Raw genomic sequence first — 17235 nt, forward strand, 5'->3', positions numbered from 1 at the left:
GTCCTGGAGTCGACCTGAACCCGGTCCCGGACCCTTCGGTCGCTCATCATCTAGCGCATCTTTGCACCAACTAACGATGATGACTAAAACACGGATATGGCAGCCGTGTATTAAGGGGTATCATAATCGTCGTTTAACGGCCTACAAGCCTTCTTTATGACCCCATCCCTAATCCCAACTAAAACCCCGAGACACCATTCTCGGGCGCTCCATTTCGGTCGGAGAACCCTTTTCGGTGAATCACGCCGATCGCCTGCCTTCTATGGTGCCGCATCTCAAGTCCCCCGTGGCAGGCGCGTTTCTGTTGGAATCGTTTTTTTTTTTTGGACAAGAATCGAAAGATTAATCACCAAAACGGCGCGCTCCACTCGGAGTCTCGGAGCGGATGCTTTGTTTCGGGCCGAACATTTAGATTCGTTTCACTTTCCGCGGGCGACTCGGTCGGTCGCAATCCGCCGGCTTCTCCAATTCCTATCTAATAGTCTGGCGCCGACCATAATTTCCTCCGCAAAGTGCGAATTCGACAAACCGACGACAGCGGAGGCGAAATCAATAAGAGGCCAATGGTATCAACAGCACAGCATGCCGTGACAGTTTTGTTTCTGTGGCCATGATCTTTTCAACAGCAGCAGCAGCACCAACGGCTTCGTGGCAACATTATGGTGCGAGATAAAATTAGCGGATGCCCTAATGCGACAACCACGTGCAGATGTGGTCGTGGCGTGTGGCTTTGGTTTAGGCCAACCAAATTTATTGACCAGCCATTGTCGTTTGTATGGATCTTATTTTAGCTTAACGCGCTCAAGTATGACGCACTTTTTCGCTTTATTTTTAATCATCTTTGATCTCAACTCGTAACGTAGCAATTCGCGTTTCACGAGCTCCCTCATTCATGTTTCTTTAATTCTATTTATACATAGTAATGATGATTGCAGAAAGAAAGGAAAGGATCTTATGATGACAGTACATCTATGCTATAGTAGAAACCGAGTGACTCGTCTCTCTATCCAAAGCTGAATGGAACTCTTTCTTCCATATTCAGAATGCCATTTGAAATGCCTCATTTATAACAACAATCAACAACGCACTTTACACAACGCAGCAGTTATCAGACATAAATCAGACCTCGTCATTACTTTCTCAACCTCACTCATCGAGGATTGGCCTTCCACTCGGCTTATAACAACCACGAAACAGCCTTCGATCACTGTTCACGTAAGTTCTACCCCGAGGAATCGATAATTGTTGTTATGAAGGCCCCGAAAAGGCCCTCAAGCGACGCACAAGTACCGCAAGCGCAAATGTTAAATCCCAGTTTTATGCCCAACAACGCACACACGCAGACAGAGGCACACAGCCATTGGCGAGTCGCAAAAAGACAAGTGGAAAACCTGGCGGACAAGCCGAGCAACCTGGCAAGACAGAAGCAAGCAAGCAGCAACCCAGCTGGTACACCGTTGGCAAGTGAAGGGGGTCTCTCCTTCTTCTTATCACATCGTACCGAGCATTGAGATCCTGCCAGCCGGCTGGCCGGCTAGCCGACCAGTCAGCCAGCTGCAAGGAGAAAGGCCAGCCGCAGTGTCCGCTACGACAGGAGCCACGGTGAACGGCTGGAAGATTGTGAAAGATACAATCGGACTCCAGAATGGCGGTTCATGGGTTGAGTGGCATGCCAAGCGCAAATATCGTAGCTCAAGATCTGTTCGCTGCCACCAACAGCCACTAGCCAAGCGCCACGAGGTCACCGGAATCCGGATTGTAGGAGTGTTCCGTTCCGAGCCAGTGGAATGACGTGCTACAGTAAACGTGGTCGTGAACAGTGAAGGTCCTTTGTAACGAGAGGCAAACGCATCGCGACGGATCATTACAACTGCGTGCATCCGCCGCAGGCACATCACGACGACGGTGGCGGCCACCGGATGACTTTCCTCTTTTAATCGGATTCCACACGCGGCACTCGTGACGACGACGTGTTTCGGTGGTTCTGTTGTTTGCTCTCCTGTTGGGGTCCGTCGATCCGTCGTAAAACAAACCTGTTTTCGGTGACCGACGGACGACGGACACCGGAGTGGTTTTGCTTCGTTCAAATTCCCATTTTGCTCTTGAAAAAGACCTTCATCCCGACCGAGGCTTGTAGTTCGAGGGGATAAAACATGCTGCTGAAGACGTCTGTGCAGTCCCGGATGCGTCACGGACACGCTTTCTTCACGAGACAATCGTCTTCTTCAATGTTTGCATTACTTCCAGATAGCTCACCGTTCCCCATTGCTTTGGCATGAATCGAGCTGCTGATTACACAAACCAACAACGATACCGCAGCACCGAGGTAAATGTTTGCTCAAGTGCTTCCCGTGTGTAATGGAATCCCACCTCTCTCTCTCTCTCGAGTGGACCAGAGATAGAGATCTCTCATCTGCATGTCCCCTGGCCACTCCGAGCAGCAACGATACCAAAGTGCCGGTTAATCAAGATAAATTGATAAACCAAATATAGGAAACCCTAAACGGTCAGCCTCTATCCGGCGGGAATTCCCGGGATCGATCGAAGCTGCGAGGAATCCAGAGCCAGATTAAGTACCGCAGTGGGACCTCGGAGAATTTCGCGGTTCACTTGGTATGCCATGTTGTGTTTTTGGGGTTTCTACATTCTTCTCCCCAAAGTAAGGACTGTTATGCGTCGTGACAGAGGTTCAAACAAGCACAAATTTATAATGTTTCGTGTGCGGCAAACCACCACCACCATCACGAGGCGCAGACACCGATAAATCAACAAACAAGCTGCTGAGCGAGAAGAGAAGCGTCTTTGGCTGTTTGAGCTGAAGAAGATTAACCGTCGGTGACACCGGGACGGTTCCCTGGGACGACGAACACATTTGTCTGGCGACGGTGTTTTCGACGAAGGGAAGGAAATTCTTCAAAAACTTCTCCAAATTTATTGTTACCGGATTGCTCCCGGTTCCACCGCTCTCCATCTGACCTACATTACGAAACACCAGGGACGACGACGACGACGACGGACACCGGAATGACAGAACAGCACAGAACGAACAGCACGTGAATGGGGAATTGTTGAGACAGCTGCTACTCGAACGAAGCATCGACCTAATGTCACGGATGACCAAACGCACCTACAATGGATTTCGAACGTGGCAGTATCGGAGTGGCCGGAGGTTGCACTTTCTTATGGACTGGACGTCTGGGACCTCTGTCGGGGTGACCGGACGCGTTGCGTAATCGCTTAACGAGCACGCGAACACGCAAACCTCACGTCAGCACGTCGTCGGTCCGGAGAGAACCGGACGATACGATATGTACGCCCGCGACCACGTCCGCGCCCGCGCTTCCGGTTTTTGTGGCCATTTTGGACGCTAAGCAGCTCGGAGCGGCCACTGTGCTTGAACGATATGTTGCAATATTAATGCTGCGCAAGATCCGAAACCTAAGAAGCGGAGAAGCGGATTGTACCTTCGGGGAATCCGTAACTGGCCGTGGTCCGGGGGGACAACGATGTCGAAAATAGACTTCCACGCATATAAGTTCATAAGTCATCACGCGCGGTGTGGACAAGTGGCTTGGTCCGGGTGTCGATGGACTGCAGTGATCGAAGCGTATACGCGAGACGCATGTTGGTGTCCGTTTGCTGCCGATGGCGTATCGATGGCCTTCGACGAATTCCGCAGTATTTATAGCCGGGAATCGCTGTTCTGCTGCAAATGCTCTTCAGAGGACTCCTCCGGACATAAGGATGTTTGAGGCTCACGATGTTTGGGTATTAAATACGATTCTTCCTCGAATGCGGGGTTTGTTTTGTGTTTTATGCTAAGAGATGCTATTTCGAGCTGTCACAATAAGAATGACTTGAAACGCAAACAGAGACGTGCTGCAGGCAATGAACAGTTTTCTGGGAAATTTCTCTCAATTTAACATCAAGTATTGACCATTTTAAGTCTCACAACCTGCTTCATAGAGATCAGTTGCCCAACATTGAGTCTGCGTTATGTTGAGTTACTCAATCATATTAACAGCAACCACTTTAAGAAAGAAGTTCTTTTAAGAATAATTTTACGAAGATTAATGGAGCCCAACTTTAACGCCGAAATTGATGAACAAAATTAGGTGGAAAATCTCTCTTTCCGGCAATCTTTTGAGACAGTCACAGCACCGCAGCCACGGGAAAGCCACCATCAACACGCGCCAAAATGGAAACAATTTATTTCTCTGTCACTCGACTCATCGTTGTTGCCGCCTTTTTCGGCTGTCGCTCAACCCTTGAAACTTCCCAAACTGCGACAGAAGCTAACGAAGATATAAAAAAAAGGAGGAAAAACCACTCCACCTCCAGTGGATCCGGTTGCAATTTGCAATAAAAATGAAATATGCGCTTCAACAAAGCAGAGAAAAAAAAATATCGCGAAACATAAATGCAAAACAATGTTGCACAGGTTCGTGAAGTACCCGGGGGCTCTTCTGGGGGTCCTCTGGTGTGTGTGTATGTGCGAGATCAGTGAGCAATGATTGCGAGGGAATGAAGAAGAATGACTTTTGGTAGAGATGCCCACCGTTTTGTGTCTCCCAAACTCCCGTCCTGTACCATGTGGAATGCCTTGAGCCCCAAGAGAGAGAAAGAGAGAGAGAGAGAGTGAATACAAATCTGTCCCAACCCATTTGCCGAGATGGTTGAAGCATTTTTCCGTCTTTTTTTTTCCTTCGATCGATCTTCAACAACAATGGTATGATTGAGGGAGCTCTGGTCGCGTTGGTGCAGCATTTGCATCCGCTGGAAACCCCCCGGTGGGGGAGGAAAACGAGATAATTCTTTTGAAATGCCAAAAACGAAAGGCAAACCGTCAGGTGCCTTTGGTGTACAACATCCATCCAGCATCTTTTTGTGAAGCGAATTGAAATGTTTTTCAAAGAGTTGGATTTGCCTTTAAGAAGAAGGTATTTCGATACAATGGAGTTCCTTTTAGTGGCTCAATTCAATAATCAATTTCAATATCTTGAACCGTGCTTCGAGGAGTTGGTATTTCGAATAGCATCATCGATCTCCTATTCACGACACGCACACATATTTCTTGTTGTAATGTTTGTTCCTTCATGTTGTCCTTCGCTGAAATACCTGAACATCGAAATCAGACAAGCATGACGTTTGCTCGTTTGCTCATGTTTCGCACAAGAAGAAGAAGACAAACAAATCGTGCGTCAATTTATCCGCGTAATTACCGTGAACAAAAATCCGCCCTGGGGTCGATGTCGCGTCGCGATTACTCCCGGCCTTGCTAAGCTTTCACCCGACCCGACCGGCTTCACAGACTGTCGCCAAACCCATCCACACCACCACCAGGCCGGACCACCACTAATCTCGTCGACGGCGGATTATGCCACCGTTCGGGCAAGCAAAACACTCAATCAAATGTCCACCAAGTGGCGGGGACAGCGGGGCCACCGATACACCGAAAACACCGCGATCGATGAAGTGTGCGAATCCATTACACGCGGCCAGCCCGGTTCCGTTGGGCAATGTTTGAACAACCAACAACCAAACTCTACACCGAAAAGGGGGGAACAGTTGATGATCAGCTCGCCAACAAGATTTCTCACTTTTATGTTCCGACGAAAACAGATTGATTGAGATAAACACGCTAACCCGGCGACGGAACACGACACTCTCTCTCTCGTGGTGCTACCGACGACGGTGTCCTCGCGGTTAGCAACAACCTCGAACAAGCTGCTGCCCGTCAGTGACGCAGACACCGACCGAACGAAAATGGTTTTGTTTTATGAATTTGGTCGTTTTCCGATTTTGTTCCTCCCTTTTCATGTCAAAAAAATCCTGTCCTTCCTTTCGCGGGGGGGATGTGCTCCTGGAAGTCACTTTCACGAAGCCGCGAAAGGACCGACCGGATAGAAAAAGTTAAATCAATTTCCTTCCACTCCAGCAAGTGCAGGTGGAGGGACCGGCCAGCCAGCGTCGGGACACAATCCTCATTATTTTCTCATTTTACAGATCACAGACTTTCGCGGTTCGTCGGACGGCCCCGACCAGAAGCCACACCAGAAGGACTTGCACCGGATGCAGACTTATCAATGAATCGCCGCGAATACTCCCTAATCTGATCGTTTCTTTTTCTCTCGTTCTGTCTGTGTCTTCCATCAACAATCACCGTAAATTATGCAGATCGGCTACTGAAGTGAAGGGTTCCCAAAAACAATTTAGAGAGAAAAATAAAAAACTTTTGACACCTAACGTCCAGACATCCTAGAGGCACTCCGACACCCGGTATCTGGGAAGAACTTTACTTCAAGAAAACTTAAAAAAGAAGGCCGCAAAGACCGAGGCGGTGCGGGGGAAGGAAATGGTAAATCAAATCAGTCGGAAGGCCTAAAACAAACACCGGCAATGGACGGTAGCGCGTGGGATAGTCGCGTGGAGCCGCTGCCCAGTGAACTTGAATCTTTAAGACTTGTTAAGCCCCGGGTTAAGCACCCGGGGCGGGGTGACCAGCCGGAGAAGCCGGAGTCCTTGTTCGGGCATGGGTTCGAGGTTGAGAGAAATTGAATGAAACTGAACTTCATACCGTACCATATGGGGAAGCATGGCGTTGATGGTGGTGGTGGTGGTGGTGCTGAAGAAGAAAACGTCGTCGTCGAGAAGGAATGGAAAGAATGCCCGGCCAGGCCAGCGAGGGGAAGCCGACAAATCGTTTCAAGGTTTAGTAACCGCAAACCAGCGGAACCTGCCAGCAGCACGACGACTAGGTTGCTATATCCTATTTAGGAAAAACGACTCCGGATCCAAGCCGGCTTGGCAAAGGGTTGTTGTGTGCAAGGTGGTGCGTGGTGGTGAGGCAGCTTAAACAACATTTCCGGCAACGACAGGCGGCGGTAGCGGTGGTTGGCGAGTTTATATGATTGACGCATGCCGCCGCCGCCGCCGCTCAAACATCGGGCATCGGTCACCGCATACTAATATTTCAATTAACCGCTTCGCCACGGTCCACGGAGGCACCATTGTTGTTGGAGTGTTGGATTTCGTGACCCTCGGTTGCCAGGTACCGCTAGCAACCGGAGGGAGATGCAACAAAATCTAAGCAAACAGTGGAGTGGGGAATGTTCCGTTTATGGCAAATCGGTTATGACGACTGGGGACACAATTAATACCGGAAACGTATTATCCACTCGTTGAATCGATTCGTTTGTTCAGATCGTCGTTATTCAATAACCTGTTATTCCTCAGCTGACAATGTTATTGCAAATTCGGAAACAATCGAACAGCTTTTCAGTGATTTCGATAATTAAGCACTGGAGGGAATATTTTAATCGTTAATGCTGTCTCTTATCATCCAAAATGGCGTTGCAAAATTACCATGAAACATTAAACAATGATAAAGTTGATTGGGATATGAGGAATGAAATGCTCATAAAACTAAAACCATAAACGGTTCCATCGTAAAAGACATGCAAAATGCATCTTTGGACAACGCTTCCCCTGTGTATTACCAAAAACAAACCGAACCCGAAAGCTCGTCCAACAACTTAATTACCCCGTCGTTCGTAAAGCGAACTCACTATAGTCTCATCGCGGATTAAACCAGATCCAGTCGCGGAGCCCGGTTCCAGTTCCACCGGTTAACCGGGTACACCGGTGACGGAGATTAAACTTTTCCACGCCTTAATGAGCCATTTAGCCATGGGATTGATCACCTCAGTAACGGTTCTCAACGGCTACAAATCCGGAAAACCGGGGACCAGATTGCGGAAAATTGAAAGGGAAATGCACATTCAATTAGCGCACAATTGGCGTCCGATGATATCGATCGCCATCTGGGGTCAACCATCCTGGGTTCAAATAGTCTGGTTCTTCAATGGCGATAATGAAGCAGCAACGTTGCGTAAGTTAATTTGCTAAAAACAAATCAATGGTGGCGAAACCACAACGAGAAGGACCATAATTAACCGACAAATTGGCAATCGGCGAAACTGATGCAACATAATAATAATGAGAAAGAAAAGAAAGGGGGTGGCCCGGTCGAGTCTTAACAAGCCTAGTATGTATTGCTAAAAAGCACATTCACCTCGCAAAACGCACGCGAGCATCCGGGCGGCCAGCTGCATTGCGCAACGACGACACATTCACGTTTGGCATCCTCCGCGAGCGAAGAAAAATCCATATCAAACCAGCGTGCGGTCCGAGAAAGTCCGATCGCCCGAAATAGCATATCATTCCTGGTTCGACATCTTCGTGAGGAAGTATTTTAATCCTCCCGCGGCCACCGCCACCCGGGTGGCTTGGCAGGTGAAAAGCGATGCTCGGTACTGATCACACAGCTGACGATCGAATTTTCACCCTCACCTCAACTCGGCCCCGAATGGGCGAAAGCACCGCGGTAACTGACCAGAATTACACAAGCACCCAATGGGCAGGGAAATGTGGGGCCCGCAAATTATGCCCCAAACCATAGTCGGGGGAGTGGAGAGACAGAGACAGAGATGGAGAGAGAGAGAGGCCAACGCCAACGCGAATCCAATTATTTGTTATCTAAAATTTGGGTATCCGTGCGAGGCCGCCTTTTGATCATCGGGAAGCAACCAACAGAAGAAAAAAAAATGAAGAAAAATGTTTCTCCCACCACCCCACGATGGAAGGTGGAAAATCGGAGCGACTTTTCCTCGACTTTGATCGAGAGCGGCGCTCTGAAAGGAGAAAATTGGATTCCAAAAGTTCCAATCACGCCCCGTCCGATGCAATCTTACCAATCTCGTTGTATTTCGGCACCTCGCCGAAAACGCACTTCCCCCTCGTGCGTGTGTGTGTGATTTTGGGGGGAAAAGTTTGTGGAAACTCTTTCTCGGAAGACGACGACAAGTGTGAAGTCCATAAATCATCGAGGAGCTTTGGGCGTGGACAGCAACATACGCATCAATAAAACCGAAATTAGATAGCCAATCGTCGTCGACAGCAACATAACAGAAATACGAGGAAATTAAGGCAACATTCGACCTGTCCGCGCACGGTGTGAGGTCTAGGTTTATGGAGTCAATGTCGAAACTAGTCCGACCGTACGGAGACGACTATCCTTCGCCCCTTTGGGCTTTTATGGGAGTGAAAATGGTAGTTTGAGATATCGACACCGCCGTGAATGGCAATTAAACTTCAAAACACAACCGAAATCGACTGGGCGTAACTCCTTATAACTTCGTCAACCCCCACGGGGGCAAAGACGGTGTTGTTGATGTCGCTTTCGGATCAACCTTAGAGGATCAACTGTCCTTCGTCGGCGACGTCTTAATGATCTGAGGATTTCGGTGATCAGCAGTAGAGGCGGAAGTACATCGCTAGCTCCAAAAGGGTTTGATAAGCATTTCGAAGTGCCTCTTCCAAAGCGAACCAATAACACGAGACCATTAACGCTGCACTGAACATGGGTCATAAAAACGAATCGAAAATCGTTTCCTTCGTCGAATACTTGTAAGGCATGACCAAGGACCATCCTCAGATTGCCCATCGAGTCACTATTAAGTCGGGAATTCGCTTGAGCTGCTAATGAATGGCCAACCGGCTACTTCCCAGCTGGAGGCTTCTTCTGTTTAGCATCGAATAGAACTATCATTCGGAATATCTGTTTAAAATTAACCTCGATGTCATTAGACACGTTAAGCTCGGTTTGGTTCACGCTCTAGCAGGTAGTGTGAGAACCTCACACCACGCCAGTTAGTAGTGCTTTCTTTCCTCTGTCTGTCTGTCTGTCTGTCTGTCTGGTGTGGCCATCGTTGACGTGACGTTCGCACGTCGCATGACCATGTCGAGACCCTGCGGCACGCAACAATCCGTGGCGAGCAAACATATTTCATCTAATTGACTTCACAACGGAAACAGTCAACACATATTTGCAGCACCTTCCGGCGTGCGACGGCGAGAGAACTCTGGTTTAGGGAGAGGGTTTACCAAGTCAATTCTCAACCACGACACCGCACGCTGGATATGACATGTGCCTTCGATCTTCACGAAACGAACTCAACGGTTGACGCCACGCTCCTTTGCACGTCCAAACCAGAGCTCACAACTTACACAAGCGACGTTTGGAACCGAATTCTCAACGTTTCACAGCATGTCGAACATGTCAACCCCAGACAATTGGCACCAACCAACCAACCAGCCGGGTAAGTTCGAAGAATTCCAGCGGTGGCCAAATGCGATTCGGTTCAAAATCCGCATTACGTAACCATATTTATTCAAGACAAACGCCGTGCCAAACGTCGCACCACATTCCGTGAGAAATCGAACTAATTGGATTATTCTTCTGTTGGCCAGATTCTCATTCGTCCGCAGGCGACTTAACTGCGCGAGGTGTGGACACGGCCAGGCCTGGACCGGGCGCGACAGTGATTGCCGGTAGTGCTCGTGTTTTATGCAGGCCATAGCAGCCGCATACGAAATTCGCCCTCGACCCGGGAACCAACCGGGAACAATTTAAATTCAACTCCAACCCTGCAACCAACCAATGGACGGTTCGGTAATTCGGTTGATTGGTGCAAAGCGCGACCAAAGCACGCGTTCTCTGGTGCAGGACCGTTGAATACTCAACAAGTTATGACGCAACAACCGGACCCCAACCCGGGGTGGTGGTTCTAGAGGGAACGAGAGCTCCAGTCAAACACACCTGTTCCACATAACTCTGGAGTTGAAAAATTTATATATTTTTCTAACTCTTAACTCATAAAACCATCGACACCTTCCGGGCAGCACTCTGGTATGATAAAATTCACACTAAAGCGTCCCATCTGGTGCATCGTGCGGTGTTGTAATGGCCCCCAAACATGCCACACACTTGCTGGAACACCATCATGCGCAAGGTTCTGTGCTAATGCTAATACATCCTTCTGGTTATCCAGAGGAACACAACCATCATAAAGCAACCTTGTGTGCACTAAATTGAATTTAAGTGTGGACATGTAGTGTGGAAATGTTGGAGAGCTGGAAAGCAGCGCAGCTACTGCTGCACCTGCTGCACCGACAAGCGTATCCATCCGCATCGACGCCGGTTACGACGCCGGCATACAACCTGCCGTAGAGCATTCCGACAAAAGAACCACCCTCCAGGAACCGGCATCCCACAAGGGGAAGAGCATTCTTGCGAGTAACAATGTTGAAGTAAATCAGCGAACCGTTACATCACAAGTCGGAACCGACGGAAGGTTTTCAAAAGAAGAGCGAGATGCCAACAAGGGAAGCATTTCGACCTTATGCTCACCTCAAGATAAGAATAGTTGAAAGGCGGTCTCGAGAATTCCGGAGAAAACAAAATTTAATCTAAAAGGTAAAAGTGGAAATCAAATAAGCGGTGGTTCAGCTGCGAAGTGGCAGAAGACTCTACCAACGAGCAGCCATCTTTGAAATAAGACGACTCATACGAAACGCTGCGTGGTCCTGCACTATGACTGTGCCTTAGATGGTTAGAAGGGGTTAGAAATGCAATTAAAAATTAAAGACACACACACGTATGGCCAGAAACAGACACTCGTGCCGGTGGTGGCCAGATTAGCGCGACCGCGACCAGAGGAAGGCTTCAAATAATGCACGAAGCGTGACGCTTTTCGGTGTTTTATTTATTCTCCAGCGGCAGAGATAACCCGTGTGCACACGAACCCGGAGCCTGGCCCGCACGGGATCGCACGGTGCGGTGGGAATGGACGTCATGCGGTGCCTGAACCTAAAGATTGCTTTTTACTGATAATGGGTTGGACTTCACCTTTCCAGCGTTAGAAATTAGCATTCGCTCGTGCGCACAGCTGCTAGCAGCCATGCTTCCAATGGTTCTTGTGGAAATACTACATTATGTCGGGCCACAGATTTTCGTTTGGATTTGCTGTGTTCGTGATTTAAAGTCCACACAGTGTAGAGGATGATCTGCAGCAACATAGAGCATCGCGAGTCTCAAAGGAATCGCTTCTCCATCTCAGGCGAATGTTTCAAAGAACGAAACTCCAACAAACTAACGGTACACGGTCACCAGCAGAAGCTGCGAAAATATTTGGCCACAACATTATAACCTAGACACAGCCTCATCTTCCCCCCTCCCTTTTTCCGGTGAAGTGGCAGCACCACTTCATCGTGTATAGCGATCGTGAGAGCGCGCACACATCCTCCCAGTCGCGATCCACTCGCTCGTGGATCCCTGCTGGGTTAGATTCCCCGTCCCCAGCGGCCGATGACGTTGGCGTTGGCGATGAAATCTCTTCTTCACTTTTTGCCAACATAAAGTGTAGCTTCTTGTGGTTGAGAGCCTTGTCCTCTCGAGCAAAGGCATCCCTTTTGGAATCGCACGGAATTCCATTTGCAAACTTCCACCTCCCAGACAGACACACACGAAAGACATTTCGGCATCCGAGGGTGTCAAGCTAATACCCAGCACAGACACCGGAGCCGGATCCAAAAATGGAGAAAAGAACTTGAAAACAAATCTCGCGCTGATTGCGAACGGAACAACATTTCTGCTGGTGAATCGTTTTGTGTTTCGATTTTTTATGATCCCGCCCCCGAGCGCCACACACCGGGAGTCTGCTATCTGGTGTGCTGGCTGGCTGGCTGGCGGTCGAAATTTATGCTCCATGTGCGGTGCGGTGCTTGCTTGAGGGGAGACTCTGATCGCCATCACACACCAGCGTGTTGTGTTGTCACGTTTTGGAGACTCCAAACACGCCAAAAGATGCCGCAGGAAGATGTTTGCTCTTTTTTTTGCTGCTGGCCCACCGACTGGTGGCATTTACAATGTGACATCGCAGTGTTTGTGTGTGCGTGTGCGTGTGTGCGAAAGAGCAAAGATAATCCCATCCCTTAACTACCCCTTTGTGGTCGGCATTTGTGTCGGCTGTTCTACTGACTGGCTGATAAACATCGTCGCACTAGGAGGTAGCAGACACCAATAGAAAGAGGGAGAGAGAGGTCACTGTTGGATACTGTTTCGCAGAAACAAGTTTATGCGAACGTGAAAAACCTCACGATCGCTTTTAAAAAAAACTCATCTGCGCCGATCGTGCGATCGACACCCTCGAAAACACGGGAGGAGTATTGAAAGCACAGAATGGCGGACGGAAAACAGACGACGAAACTCATCAAACTGGCCCCCTTTTTCTCGTGGGGGGCGTTCAGCCAGTTGACCGCGCAATAGCCTTGGCCAATCGGCTTATGTGGAGAGTTCGGATCGTTGCCTCAATTTAAGATGAATTCAGGTTCTTCTTGACCGGAGTGGAAAACCAATTTCGCAATTCGCGATGAAGGCCTTTGAAGATGTGTTGAAAACATACACCAGTGAGGGGATGGACAAAACCCAAATCAAAGCAAAGGGGCGACAGAAACCCGGGAAATCAATTCCAGGTTTGATTGATAGCGAGTGTCGCATCCGCACGTTCTGCACAATCTTATCAGAACTGCTGCTGCATCGTCGCAAGACACCTAATTAGCTTGTCAGCCTTGTACGATGAACTATGGAATGAACTTCAAACTCACACTACTCCGTTTGTAATGCTACAATATCGGTTGGAAACAACATTCTTGTCAGACTTTGAGACTCCGATGTTACGATGCGGATTCGTAATAAAACCTTAAATACAGCCAACAGGACGGTGCCGGATGACGACGATTACGGGATAGAATCCCCAAAACCGGACTAGATACAGTCGCTGGAAACGCAGAAGACACGGCACTACTCCTAACGATCGCCTTGTTTAGTATTTCCCTATCACAGATCGATCACAACGAATCACAAACACTATGCCGCAAAAACACCACAAACAACTCCCCTTTGGAAGGACCGCGGTTGAAATATGATCACTCACGTCGGCTGTGGCGCAGTGAACTGAACCCAGAGCGCGCGATAGGGAGATAAATGGCGCACATCACAATTTGCGCAGGCAGCAATGATCAATCATATGCACAATAATACACCATAAACCAGCAGCAGCCACAACACCGAGCAGCTTTTCCTATGCTGCAAAAGGCCTGAAGGCCATCATCACACGCACCACTCGCTCACGTACACTCCGAATTCGTGCATTTTGACCGATGCTAGAACGCACGTTGTTGGCCTATATTTTTCACACCAAAAATTGCGAAAAATGTTCACACAAGAACTGCACAAAACACGCACTAAGCGACAATCCACGAAAAATACACCGAAAGCAGGAATAAAGTTGCAAAAAGTTTGTCTATTTGCTACCTGCGAAGCTTCATTATTTTATGCGTTTGTATGTTTAATCTTCCAAAAACTGTGAACCTTTTCCAGGTACAAAAACACAACGGACGCACACGCCAGGTGGAACTTGCTTCGGCGGCTTTCGGCGAGAGGTTGCCGCTGTGTTACAACTGCTCGATCGAAATGGTATGAATTTTTTTTTTTAAATGGTATGAATGGGACCGCTGAGACACTCGTGAAGAGCAGATTTCACGTGCGACGACCGGGACCTGTATGCGTGCCAGCATAAAACAACATCTACACCCCCCTGATGGAGGCGCCATAAGCGAGAAAGATCGAGCGACCAAAGGCCGCTGCTAGGGGGCGTAAAAGAGATGCACAAAGTGTGCGTTTCAAGGTGTTTGTGAATCCTATTGGTTCTCTTCTCTCGGTCAACACGAATCTCTCTCTCTCGGGAGAGAGAAGTGCGTGCGATCGACTGCGAGATCGAGAGCACAGCGAAAAGGGTTAAGCAACGATCGTTTCCGATCTTCGGAATCACCGATCCACCTACTTTCAGCAAAAGAGCGAATAAAACGAGAATATTAGCCAAAGTAACTATTTATTTTTTTTTTTTTAGATAAGTCCATCTAAGGATCAAGGATCCATTTAATCAAAATAAAAATAATAACAATTCCATGGTACTGAGCAATATAATCGTCGATTGGTAGTTCAAACTCCCATCAGTTCAGATGATTCAGAAATTGTATCTTAAATAACATTACCAGAGTCTTTAGGACTGTCGAGAGCAAACTTATATTTTTAGACAATTGAGGAACTGAATGCCTTGAGTGTATCCAGCGTTTCGAATGGTCAATTCCAGTTTTGTTATCTGTTGTACCACAAAAGCTTTTAAATTTCGCGAATCATAAAATCCAACCACAGCGAACAACAGCTTTTGGCGGAGGATTTCATTTGAAAAGCATTAAACTACATTCCATTCCATCCAGACCATTTGTTTCACGAATTTTATTGACGCCAAATACCGCGATCCGGAATCATAATCTGTTTTTCGCACCTTCCAACCCTTCCCTTAACCGTCGAATCCAGTGGCTTTCTTCCGTTAAAACCTTAGAGAGTACAGCGCAGATGAGGTACAGAGCACGGAACGCTACTTTCTCATGACGCAGGTTTACAAATGGGTTGGTGTTACAATAAAACCACTCCGAGGGGGGTTGCTGGCCACCCAATGGTAGTAATAAAAGAAAAGAAAAAAACAATTATATTTTACTGCCTCTATAGCCCGTAAAATTCTCTAGTTAACACTCATTTACGTCGTTAAAGCGGCTGGAAAACTAAACCACAAACTGCTGTGAAACTTGCCTTCTCCTCCTGATCCTCCTTGGAGAAGGGTAGTATGAGAATAATGGGGGCCCTAGTTCTTACCGGCCAGCTAGTCAAAGCTCGCTTCCGACTAACCTAATATTAAAATTGTCAGACAGTCGATCATAAAACGAAAACACAAGGCGAGTCCCAAAACAAAAGACTACCCATCCCCAATGAAAGCCACCCAAGGCTCCCACCCCTGCTCCGGCAGCCTCCGAAGAGTTGATTAATGGAAAACCGCACGGAAAACATCGGAAAATTAGAGGTGACGTCGCGGCAGGGGGCGAACTCCATCTCCGTTCGGTTAGTTTCGGTTGAAGGCAGATTAGATCTCTTTCGCTCTCTGCCGGGCGTCGATCACGAGCATATCGGAATTGGGTGGTGTGTTGTTGTCGAAATGAAAGCTTCGCCCTTATCTTCCCATTTCCACCGGCACGACACCCGAGCCCGGCACCGGCGCATCTCGGTCGCTACAATACCGAAGGAGAATGACAACATCCGCGACGCTCTCCGGGGTGTCGGTAAACACAGCACGGAACGAGGCAAAACTAATTAAATTTCGTAATAAAATAAAACAGAGAGCAGCTCCACGGGGCCGGAAAACATGGCTACCTCCTCTTCCCCCTTCTTCACCGGGAAAATACCTGTGGATTCGGGGGTCCAGTGCAGATCGTTCAAGCGAGACACCACACGCTCCTGTAATGGCAGATACCCATTACCGGAGTTGATAAGTTTTGTGATTTACGCCGGCACCGGTCAGTCCTATCGCAAAGTCACCATCGGAACGACGGAGACGTCGAACTTTCATCTAGCGGGATTTTTGGCCAGCGACCGGCATGCCACTCGCTCCACCCCACTCCGCTCCGCATGAGGCCGATGGTACCGATGTGCAGTCTTTGGTTGGATGGAATCGATTGAAATTCAAACGCTCTCCAATCCGTAGCCACCACAATCGTGAGGAGTAAGCGAAGGTGTCCGAAATCGCACCTTCCAAGGGGGCCACCAAGTTGTGTTGAAATGATGACAGTTTTGAGAGCGCCAGTCTTTTGTGTCTTTGGCATCAATTTTCAGTGGAATTTCGTTGAAACAAACGAAATATTAGTTACGTAAGTAACTGAAACACTCCTCATCTTACACCAAGGTGGCCGAAATCAAGAGAACCGGCTTATCACTTTCGAACCACACCCTCGCTTCCGTCGTTTGCAAATTAGAAGCTAATTTAATATGCGTCCAGGAACTCCCCCACGGAACAGCTTTGGTCCTTACAATCCGGGGTTCCGGCAGGTTTCAAATTTTCCTCCGTACGATAAACTAATCTAAACCACCCGGTTGGGGTTGCGGATGTGAAACTTCGTCGTACGAACTTCGCGAACCCTGTCCGAACGCTGCCGGAAGCAGCAGGCAGAATTTGATCAAATCAAGCCCAAGAACAAGCCTCACCAGCAGATCAGGAAGAGCACTGAGGTGAAACTTTATCATTCTCTCCCCTCGGGGATGATTTACGGTCGAGGTTAAGAAGCATTCAACACAATCGAGGAAATAAGAAATAGTTGAAAATGTTCATAAAATATGCTGTTCTTTGTGAAACCCCTCAACATTGTAACGTGTTCCATTACATTCTACCATTAAATTTACTTTAAAGTGTTTTCGTCCCATAAATACTACGGTTGCATAAGTTT

General features: G+C 48.2%; 1 protein-coding gene across 4 annotated transcripts in view; it reads right to left on the bottom strand.

The window, feature by feature from the left end:
* The window catches only part of LOC125951801 (microtubule-associated tumor suppressor 1 homolog), a 72264-nt gene that overhangs the window by 46890 nt on the left and 8139 nt on the right, over positions 1–17235 (bottom strand). Inside the window, exon 1 of one of the 4 annotated variants that reach the window (XM_049680858.1) lies at positions 13601–14695. The exons of the other annotated variants lie outside the window; for them this stretch is intronic. The gene's annotated coding sequence lies outside the window, so the exon portion shown is untranslated. Of the gene's footprint in view, positions 1–13600; positions 14696–17235 lie in introns of those variants that run through there. 4 annotated transcript variants of the gene reach the window in all.

The sequence above is a fragment of the Anopheles darlingi genome, chromosome 2 (genome assembly GCF_943734745.1).
Source record: "Anopheles darlingi chromosome 2, idAnoDarlMG_H_01, whole genome shotgun sequence".
Classification (NCBI taxonomy): Eukaryota; Metazoa; Arthropoda; class Insecta; order Diptera; family Culicidae; genus Anopheles; species Anopheles darlingi.